This window comes from Malaclemys terrapin, chromosome 6 (assembly GCF_027887155.1).
Source record: "Malaclemys terrapin pileata isolate rMalTer1 chromosome 6, rMalTer1.hap1, whole genome shotgun sequence".
Classification (NCBI taxonomy): domain Eukaryota; kingdom Metazoa; phylum Chordata; order Testudines; family Emydidae; genus Malaclemys; species Malaclemys terrapin.
This window is the reverse complement of record NC_071510.1, coordinates 110356089-110368209: the sequence shown is the minus strand read 5'-3', so window position 1 is coordinate 110368209 and position 12121 is coordinate 110356089.

Genomic DNA, 12121 nt, shown 5'->3' with positions numbered 1-12121 from the left:
ACATGTGGCTAATGGTTTATATTGCTTGATTAGACATGGACAGGCTATGAATTCACACTCTGAAATATCTTTCGGACACAGTCATCTTCTTTATTTGCCAGGAAACTCACATACACGACTGCGTCAGCTCAGTCAGAAAAACCATCCAAGAGCAATTAGGAAACAAAAATACAAGAGAGCCTTTTGCACATGATTCGACTAGGGTGACCAGATGTCCCGATTTTATAGGGACAGTCCCGAATTTTGGGGTCTTTTTCTTATATAGGCTCCTATTACCCCCCACCCCCGTCCCGATTTTTCACATTTGCTATCTGGTCACCCTAGATTCGACTTGATGACTATTTCTGACTATGCTTTTCATTCACTAAAAAAAGAAAAAGAAAATGTTCTATGTCATTTCACCAACAGTGAAAGGCAGTGGGTAAACAAGTCTGCAACACTAGGTTGAATTCAGGTTCACACCGAGCCCCAATTTTTCAATTTGAACTTCCGACTCGGACAATTTTTTTTTCCTCCCTCGAGTTTCCAGTGTTTTTCTAAATGCAATTGCCAAACCAAATTTTACATTTTCACTGCCAAGTAAATATAAATTACCACAAAGCTTGTTTCATATTAAGGAAAGAGAACTACATTATTATATACACATAATAACCTAATTTTTGTTTTTGAAACCATCCACTGGTAGCCTCTAGAACTGTAGAAGTGCAGAAGACAGTCCTGCACATGTTTATGCATGAAAAAAATTACACACAGGAGTTCAAGTATAGTTACTAAAATGAACAAAGGTTTGCAGCGTTGGGGCCACACAACCTGTGTTATGCAGTAAATCAGACTAGATTATCAAAGTGGTCTCTTCTGGCCTTAAAAATCTAGGAGGCTATCAACCCAATCATGTTCCCAATCATGAAGTCAAAGGAAAAACATCTGTTGGCTCCCAGGGAAGCAGAACAGGGTTCACAAACAGCAGGGATTATGGAGCAGTGGCTGTGGCTCCGTAGCTAAGGTTGTGATAAATTAAATCAGGGATTAAGCCCATCAATACTGTTCAAAAACCTTGCTGACATTGAAAAAGATAAGCAATTTTAATTTGCTGAATGGTGATGATATTTGGTTCATATGTAGATGAGGAAATAAACACTGTAAACAAATTACGCATTTTTTCAAATGCAAGCCCAGTTTATTATGCCTTTTTTTCAGGATCCTGGGGCATTTAGTACCTCGGAAGGAGTGGGAAGCAATCCACCATCATTGGAGGGAGGGGGGGAGAACAAACACAGGATCTAGATGTTTCTTCTAAAATGATCAGCAATGAAATGGTTAACAGCATTGACATCTACATTGTCATCTTTAGGTTTCAGATTTAACACCACATTTTGATGAATGGGCAGCAGCCGCTGGTCATTACAAGCCAATACAGCTAAGCCCCACCAGTAATGCCACAGCTGCCAGCTACCCTGAGATACAGTGTAGTGTGGCTGATGTACTGCAAGGTGCAATGCCACCTGTTTTCACTGTGGGACCCATAGGGGATGGCTGGAGACCGCGGTACACCTGCTGCCACTGGGGTCTCCCAGCCCTAAATCACATAGACTGCATAGAGCAGAGGGAGGAGGCAAAGCTTAAGGAATACAGGCTTCTGTGAAACTATTTCACAGCAGGTCCAAAGAGGGGAGTATGGGGCTATTTCAGTCCTTCCAGCACATATGCTGCACATGGCAGAGGGAGGAAGTGCACAGTAAGGAATACAGAAGCCCACAGAGGGCGCCACTTTCTTCCCACATCCCTCCTTACCTCCCACTAAAATGTCTCCTTGTGACATCCCTGACTGCACTTCTCAGGATCATTGTTCCAAGCTGTCTGCAGACTGAGGAAGATGGAACTGCATCGATTTGCACTCCGTTCGTGAGATTTTTAAGTTGTCTTCAAAACCATAAGAACTGGGAAATTAATTTTATTTAAGGGAAATCTTAGATTCTGGAGCACATTTCTGCAGCAAGTTGCAGGTTCATTGGTCTCTGAATTACTGAATACATGACGCCCTGATCATATCGGATGCCTGGAATATGCAACTCATTGCTACCCAACAAAGCAGCTGGTAAGAGAGTGCACTAGCCTGTATGTTATGGCTATTTAAAACATTGTTTTGAAAAACTGCAAATTCAAACACAGGTATTCTGGTTATTTCATTGCAAAGGGATGGAGAAAAGAGACTTTATTGGAAGGGAAAGACAAGAAGTCCCAGTCACTCTTCAGGAAATACAGCTCTAGATTTTGGAAACCATTGCCACCTAATAGTTTCTTTTTCATAGAGACAGAATTTTCTTGGTAGCAAAGGAGCTTGAAACCCTCGGATTCTATAAACATGGGAATGACTCAGAAAAATATTAATCCATCTTGGCACTCAATAATTTGATTCAGCGAGTGCTGGAGCAGCTGTCGTCGGTGTTTTCAGGGCTTGCAAGACTCTGTTCCAGGAGCTTCCTGTGGCATTAAAGAGAAAAATGTTTCCAACATGAGTAATGCCCATTCACAGCACCCATGTCCCAAAGAGAGGATGAATAAAACTAAGATGATTTAGTCTTCACAGCCTCCATCTATTGCTTCAAGTAAAAGCTGAAACAAGTATGTTCCTTGGCAACACTTCGAAGGAAGAAATATTCCCTTCCCTCTAATAACGTCCACCTACTTCCTGACTATCATTACTTCAGTGGTTTGGTAGTGCAGACATTTTATGTACCATATAAATGGTTTAGTCTTTTGCACTATGAGTCGCATTTTTTAAAGAAAAAACTGGGCACATTTAGCCTTGAGAAAAGAAGATTGGAGGGGAGACCTGATAAGAGTCTTCAAAATGTGTTAAGGGCTGTTATAAACAGGCTGGTGATCAATTGTTCTCCATGTCCACCAAAGACGACAAGAAGTACTTGGCTTAATTTGCAGCATTTAGGTTAGATATTCTGAAACACTTTCTAATGATCAGGATAGTTAAGTACTGGTACAAGTTACCTTGGGAGGTTGTGGAAACTGCATCATTGGAGGGGTTAAGAACAGATTAGACAAATACCTGGCAGGGATGGTTTAGGTGTACTTAGTCCTGCCTCAGCATGGATGGATGGACAAGATCAGCGTTCTCAAACTGTGGGTCAGGACCCCAAAGTGGGTCGCAATCCCCTTTGAATAGGGTACCAGGGCTGGCTTAGACTTGCTGAGGCCCAGGACTGAAGCCCGAGCCCCACTGCCCAGGGCCAAAGCCAAAGCCCGAGGGATTATGCCCTGGGCAGCAGGACTCAGGTTGCAGGCCCCCTGCCTCGGGCTGAAGCCCTTGAGCTTCAGCTTTGGCCCCCCCAACCCGGGGCAGTGGGGCTCGAGCGGGCTCAGGCCTTAGTCCCCCCTCCTGGGGTCATGAAGTAATTTTTGTTATCAGAAGGGGGTCGTGGTGCAATGAAGTTTGAGAACCCCTGGACTAGATGATACCTCACGGTATCTTCCAGCCCTACATTTCCATGCTCCTTAAAATTTTCTCTAAGGAGTTAACAGCCTACACCAGGGTTGGCCAACCTGAGCCTGAGAAGGAGCCAGAATTTACCAATGTACATTACCAAAGAGCCACAATAATACATCAGCCGCCCCCCATCAGTTCCCCCCCCCCCAGCTCCCAGCACCTCCCACCCACCGGTAGCCCCACCGATCAGTGCCTCTCCCTCCCTCCCCGCACCTCCTGATCAGCTGTTTCATGGTGTGCAGGAGGCTCCAAGGGGGAGTGAGGGCATGGCAGGCTCGGGGGGGGGGGTGAAGGGGTGGAGTGGGGGCAGGGCCTAAGGCAGAGCCAGAGGTTGAGCAGTGAGCACCCCCCGGCACATTGGAAAGTTGGCACCTGTAGCTCCAGCCCCAGAGTCGGTGCCTATACAAGGAACCGCCTATTAACTTCTAAGAGCTGCATGTCGCTCTGGAGCCACAGGTTGGCCACCCCTGGCCTACACAGTCTACCTTCCATCTGCAGAATGTTTTGGGTAGGAAACAATGTAGGAACTGATTCTCCAGTCTCGCACCTTGAGTAGTCAAATACACCAGTGAAAAGTGGATACCAAGTGAGTGTAAAATGATACCACAAAGGAATGGCAGCTTTTTGAACTCACGTTGTACTGGCATAAATGACTATAAAAGGCTCAAGGCAGTAAAAAAGCAGACCCTTGCAGTCTAGTGATCAGAGAAGGGATGACATGAAAGGCCCAATTTTGCTTTTAGTTACACAGGTGTAACTAAAAGTTACACTAAAGTTTAGTTATACAGGTGTAACTAAAAGGGTGTTTTTCAGGTATCTAAAAGGGTGTCTTAAGGAGGAGGGAGAAAACTTGTTCACCTTAGTCTCTAAGGATAGAACAAGAAGCAATGGGCTTAAACTGCAGCAAGGGAGGTTTAGGTTGGACATTAGGAAAAAGTTCCTAACTGTCAGGGTGGTTAAACACTGGAATAAACTGCCTAGGGAGGTTGTGGAATCTCCATCTCTGGAGATACTTAAGAGTAGGTTAGATAAATGTCTATCAGGGATGGTCTAGACAGTATTTGGTCCTGCCATGCAGGCAGGGGACTGGACTCGATGACCTCTCAAGGTCCCTTCCAGTCCTAGAATCTATGAATCTATGGATCTAGGTGTGATGTTCATTATGGGAGTTTCAGAGTAACAGCCGTGTTAGTCTGTATCCGCAAAAAGAAGAACAGGAGTACTTGTGGCACCTTAGAGACTAACAAATTTATTAGAGCATAAGCTTTCGTGGACTACAGCCCACTTCTTCGGATGCATATAGAATGGAACATATAATGAGGAGATATATATACACACATACAGAGAGCATAAACAGGTGGGAGTTGTCTTACTAACTCTGAGAGGCCAATTAATTAAGAGAAAAAAAAAAAAAAAACTTTTGAAGTGATAATCAAGCTAGCCGAGTACAGACAGTGTGATAAGAAGTGTGAGAGTACTTACAAGGGGAGATAGTCAACGTTTGTAATGGCTCAGCCATTCCCAGTCCTTATTCAAACCGGAGTTGATTGTGTCTAGTTTGCATATCAATTCTAGCTCTGCAGTCTCTCTTTGGAGTCTGTTTTTGAAGTTTTTCTGTTGTAATATAGCCACCCGCAGGTCTGTCACTGAATGACCAGACAGGTTAAAGTGTTCTCCCACTGGTTTTTGAGTATTTTGATTCCTGATGTCAGATTTGTGTCCATTAATTCTTTTGCGTAGAGACTGTCCGGTTTGGCCAATGTACATGGCAGAGGGGCATTGCTGGCACATGATGGCATAGATCACATTGGTAGATGTGCAGGTGAACGAGCCCCTGATGGTCATAAAAATGGCTGACTTAGAACAACGCTTCCTTAGCTCTCGTCCCCTAACGCCCCTACTCTACTTGCGCTACATTGATGATATCTTCATCATCTGGACCCATGGAAAAGAAGCCCTTGAGGAATTTCACCATGATTTCAATAATTTCCATCCCACCATCAACCTCAGCCTAGATCAATCCACACAAGCGGTCCATTTCCTGGACACTACTGTGCTAATAAGCGATGGTCACATCAATACCACCCTATACCGGAAACCTACTGACCGCTACACTTACCTACATGCCTCCAGCTTCCATCCAGGACACACCACACGATCCATTGTCTACAGCCAAGCTCTAAGATATAACCGCATTTGCTCCAATCCCTCGGATAGAGACAAGCACCTACAAGATCTCTATCAAGCATTCTTAAAACTACAATACCCACCTGCTGAAGTGAAAAAACAGATTGACAGAGCCAGACGGGTACCCAGAAGTCACCTCCTACAAGACAGGCCCAACAAAGAAAATAACAGAACACCACTAGCTGTCACCTTCAGCCCCCAACTAAAACCTCTCCAGCGCATCATCAGAGATCTACAACCTATCCTGAAAGATGATCCTTTACTCTCACAGATCTTGGGAGACAGACCTGTCCTCGCTTACAGACAACCCCCCAACCTAAAGCAAATACTCACCAGCAACCACACATCACTGAACAAAACCACTAACCCAGGAACCTATCCTTGTAACAAACCCCGATGCCAACTCTGTCCACATATCTATTCAAGTGACATCATCATAGGACCTAATCACATCAGCCATACCATCAGGGGCTCGTTCACCTGCACATCTACCAATGTGATCTATGCCATCATGTGCCAGCAATGCCCCTCTGCCATGTACATTGGCCAAACCGGACAGTCTCTACGCAAAAGAATTAATGGACACAAATCTGACATCAGGAATCAAAATACTCAAAAACCAGTGGGAGAACACTTTAACCTGTCTGGTCATTCAGTGACAGACCTGCGGGTGGCTATATTACAACAGAAAAACTTCAAAAACAGACTCCAAAGAGAGACTGCAGAGCTAGAATTGATATGCAAACTAGACACAATCAACTCCGGTTTGAATAAGGACTGGGAATGGCTGAGCCATTACAAACGTTGACTATCTCCCCTTGTAAGTACTCTCACACTTCTTATCACACTGTCTGTACTCGGCTAGCTTGATTATCACTTCAAAAGTTTTTTTTTTTTTTTCTCTTAATTAATTGGCCTCTCAGAGTTAGTAAGACAACTCCCACCTGTTTATGCTCTCTGTATGTGTGTATATATATCTCCTCATTATATGTTCCATTCTATATGCATCCGAAGAAGTGGGCTGTAGTCCACGAAAGCTTATGCTCTAATAAATTTGTTAGTCTCTAAGGTGCCACAAGTACTCCTGTTCTTCTTATTATGGGAGTTACGCTGCTGTAACAGAGAAGAATTTGGTGCTTTATCTATACCTCTTAGCTACATATTTTTATATCCAGGTTTAAACCTACAGTGACTTCTGTCTTTGCTTATCTGTACACTTCCAAACTGTTGCTGTTTATAACTCTGAAGTATATTTGGGGACACATTTGATTCCTGATCTTCTAATTTTTAACACTATACAGCTCCTTGCTCTGCTGGCGCTGTTTGATTCCCCCTGTGGCTATGCCTTAGAAGTAGTTATCTATATTAGAATTTGTTGAAGTATTGTCTAAAATGAGATGGCTGTGCACAAATTGCATGGTAACCTTTCAAAAGGCAACAAAATAAAAGATTAAAGAAAGACGTGTTCAGTCATAGGAAGAGACATCAGAACAGTAACATTTGAAAATGGCTAGATATTTATATGGATGCTTCATCATAACTTAATTTAAACCCACAGGGACATGTTCCCCATACAGCAGCGGTTCTCAGACTTTAGGATGGCACTGTCCTTTTTCTAAGTCCTGTCCCGGCAGTCCTGACTTTTTTGGCAAAAGTGGGGTGCGGAGGAAGGTGGGGAGAAAGGGAATGCCAGCCCCAGGCAGGAGGCAGGCCGGGCTCGAACAACCAGCAACAGGTCTTGGCTGTCAGACCCAGGTGGCAGCAGCAGCAGCGCAGAAGTAAGGGTGGCAATGAGGCACTGTCAGCTGTGAAAAGTGATATTGACAACTATTTTGGATTAGCCTGTTGATTAATCGCAGTTAACTCACGTGATTAACTCAAAAAAATTAACTGCGATTAAAAAACCTAATCGCAGTTTTAATCGCACTGTTAAACAATAGAATACTAATTAAAATTTATTAAATTTTTGGATGTTTTTCTACATTTTCATATATATAGTATTCTGCGTTGTAACTGAAATCAAAATGTAAATTATTTTTGATGACAAATATTTGCACTGTAAAAATGATAAACAAAAGAAATAGTATTTTTCAATTCACCTCATACAAGTACTGTAGTGCAATCTCTTTGTTGTGAAAGTATAACTTACAAATGTAGATTTTTTTTGTTACATAACTGCGCTAAAAAAAAAACAATATAAAACTTCAGAGCTTACAAGTCCATTTACTCAGTCCTACTTCTTGTTCAGCCAATCGCTAAGAGAAACAAGTTTGTTTACATTTACAGGAGATAATGCTGCCCTCTTCTTAATTACAATGTCACCAGAAAGGGGAAACAGGCGTTCCCATGGCACTGTTGTAGCCGGCATCGCAAGATATTTACGTGCCAGATGAGCTAAAGATTCATATGCCTCTTCGTGCTTTAGCCATCGTTCCAGAGGACATGCTTCCATGCTGATGCATTCGTTAAAAAAATAATGCATTAATTAAATTTGTGACTGAACTCCTTAGGGGAGAATTGTATATCCCCTGCTCTGTTTTATCTGCATTCTGCCATATATTTCATGTTGCAGCAGTCTCTCAAAACGGGTGACTGGGCAACAAAATGACAGATGAAATTGAAGGTTGATAAATGCAAAGTAATGCAAACTGGAAAACAATCCCAATTATACTTATAAAATGGTGGGGTCTAAATTAGCTCTTACCACTCAAAAAAGAGATCTTGGAGTCATTGTGGATAGTTCTCTGAAAACATCTACTCAGTGTGCAGCGGCAGCCAAAAAAGCGAACAGAATGTTGGGAATCATTGAGAAAGGGATAGATAATAAGACCGAAAATATCATATTGTCTCCATATAAATCCATGGTACACCCACATCTTGAATACTGCATGCAGATGTGGTCACCCCATCTCAAAAAAGATATATTGGAATTGGAAAAGTTTCAGAAAAGGGCAACAAAAATGATTAGGAGTATGGAACTTCCATATGAGGAGAGATTAATAAAACGGGACTTTTCAGCTTGGAAAAGAGATGACTAAAGGGGGATATAATAAAGGTTTATAAAATCATGACTGGTGTGGAGAAAGTAAATAAGGAAGTGTTATTTACTCCTCATAACAGAAGAACTAGGGGTCACCAAATGAAATTAATAGGCAGCAGATTTAAAACAAACAAAAGGAAGTATTTTTTTCACATAATGCATAGTCAACCTGTGGAACTCTGTGTCAGAGGATGTTGTGAAGGTCAAGACTATAGGGTTCAAAAAAGAACTAGATAAGTTCATGGAGGATAGGTCCATCAATGGCTATTAGCCGGAATGGACAGGGATGGTGTCCCTAGCCTCTGTTTGCCAGAAGCTGGGAATGGGCGACGGCATGGATCACTTGATAATTACCTGTTCTGTTCATTCCCTCTGGGGTACCTGGCATTGGCCACTGTTGGAAGACAGAATACTGGGCTAGATGGACCTTTGGTCTGACCCAGTATGGCCGTTCTTACGACCCAGCACATGTTGTTCATTTTAAGAACACTTTCACTGCAGATTTGACAAAATGCAAAGAAGGTACCAATGTGAGATTTCTAAAGATATCTACAGCACTAGACCCAAGGTTTAAGAATCTGAAGTGCCTTCCAAAATCTGAGAGTGACAAGGTGTTGAGCATGCTTTCAGAAGTCTTAACAGACCAACACTCCAATGTGGTAATGTCACATTATTGATTTGAACTGGGACCATATAGAACATGGTTGCAACCAAAGTCCGGTAGTGGCACCAAATCTTGTATAAAGGGGGTCAAATGAGGTGTCTAAGACAAGGTTATGGTTTGCTGGTTATGATTATGCTGTCTATATGTGTGTATCAATGTTGTAGTTGAAGTTATGAATATTGGCTCTATACTGTCTGTATTTCAAACTTATAGTATGCTTCTGGGAAACATCCCAGACCAGTTGGTGTTAGCTCTGCCTAGCCTGCTTGATGGCCCATTAAGGACCATCAGCTCTACAACTGACCCATTGAGAGAAGGCAGATACGCCTTGTAACTCAGCAAAGTATGCAGGGACTGGCCCGTGTGACTCCAGACTCCATTTTCCTGTAATTTTCCACAGTAAGAACAAAGAGGTACTCTTACACCTGGAAAAGACTATAAAAGGCTGATGCCTCTCCTCCATCTTGTCTTCAATTCTGCTTCATACCTCTGGAGGAACTTTGCTACAAACTGAAGCTCTGAACAAAGGACTGATGACCCATCCCAGCTGGGGATGTATTCCAGAGACTTAATTTTGAACCTGCAGTTTATTTTATCACTGCTACAAGCCTGAACCAAGAACTTTGCCATTACTGTATGTAATTGATTCCATTTAACCAATTCTAGCTCTCATCTTTTTCCTTTTATGAATAAACCTTTAGATTTTAGATTCTAAAGGACTGGCAACAGCGTGATTTGTGGGTAAGATCTGATTTGTATATTGACCTGGTTCTGGGGCTTGATCCTTTGGGATCAGGAGAACCTTTTTTCTTTTACTGGGGTATTGGTTTTCATAACCATTTGTCCCCATAACGAGTGGCACTGGTGATGATACTGGGAAACTGGAGTGTCAAAGGAAATTGCTTGTGTGACTTGTGGTTAGCCAGTGGGGTGAGACCAAAGTCCTCTTTGTCTGGCTGGTTTGGTTTACCTTAGAGGTGGAAAAACCCCAACCTAGGGCTATAACTGCCCTGTTTTAAGCAATTTGTCCTGAATTGGCACTCTCAGTTGGGTCCCGCCATGATAAGGAGATTGCACTACAGTACTTGTATGAGGCGAATTGAAAAATACTATTTTTTTTATAGTGCAAATACTTGTAATCAAAAATAAATATAAATGAGCACTGTTCACTTTGTATTCTGTGTTGTAATTGAAATCAATATATTTGAAAATGTAGAAAACATCCAAAAATATTTAAATAAATGGTATTCTATTACTGTTTAATGGTGTAATTAATCGTGCAATTAATTTTTTTAGTCACTTGACAGCCCTACTTTTCACATTATCACCCTTACTTCTGTGCTGCTGCTGGCTCAGCCCTACCTTCAGAGCTGGGCACCCAGCCAGCAGCCGCTGCTCTCCACTCTTCCTTCCGAGCTGGGTGGTAGATGTACTTGTGCATACACAACTACAGACACAAAGAAGGGGGGCCCGATTAAATAAGTCTGAGAACCACTGATCTACAGTAACAACTCAGCTGTGATGGGCAAAGAGATCACCAATATCTGACATTCCTCAAGGAAATTCCTCAACTCCTTCCTGAAGGGACTCAAGCCACAGGTGATGGGAAAAAGCCCAGCTAACGCTGACAGCTCAGATTCTGAAATTAGTCTGAACCCCCCAGGAAACCCAGGAACACTCTGATCTTGTCATTCTAACCCCTTTCTTTGCAAGATAATATGGAAATCATCTCATACGTGCAAGATCTAGTCCTAAAAAAATCCCCCAAAGAAACAGGTCCCGTCTCTCAACCAGCACTATTTTCAAGAGTCCATGACAATCAGGCTGGGTAAGATCCCAAACAGGCTCACCAGATGGTTTATCAAAGACACTTTTAGACCTGCAAAAATAGAAATTTCACAGAGGTGTGTGATGGGGCTTGACCCCCACCACTTGCAAGGTAAGGGAAAGGACCCATGTAGTCATGTTCTGCACCTGGCAGGGGAGTAACTAATTGCCTCCTGGGTAGGCTGAGGGAACTGAGTTGTGGAGAGACTGCAGAGGAGATAGGCCTCCCTGCCAGATCGAAGCCCTGGGCTTGGGCTTAACAGGCCAGATACAATAAGGGAACGATGGCGAAGCCTGAGAGGGGTAGAACGGCTATTAATTTAAAGCTTGTTTGTGCTACCCTGGAAGGGGCTTAGTCTTGATTCGGCTGGAGGATCAAACCACAGAATACCCTGAGGGGGAGTCGGGGGAAGATGCAAATGGAGAAAGGCCGTTGCAGGTTCCAGGGAGAACCCAGCTGGGTGTACTAGAGTCCAGGACCCTATGCAATGCTGCAACCGGGGATGAGGGGATGTCCACAAGGTGAGGATATGTTCTTACGAAATGAAAGCACTCTCTGGTACTGGAACAAATAATTCCACATCAATTGTTTACTCCCTGATTTACATCATCTAATAGAAGAGCCAGAGTGCGCAACTTTCCAAGAAGCAAGGATGGAGAAAGAACAGCCTAATGCCAAGACATGGCATTGATCAACATACTTGTATTAGATATTTTGGTTTGGATTAAACAAGAACTAACCTGAGTGTCTGGCCACAACTTAATCTACCTTTCCCCAGTTTCTAAAATATTCTGATTTCTTACTTTAAATTTTGCATGTCTCTGGACTTCTGTATTCTGGCCATGACCAGAAGTGTAACTGTTTGAAATACCACAAGAGAGACTGTCCATGGGTTTTGCT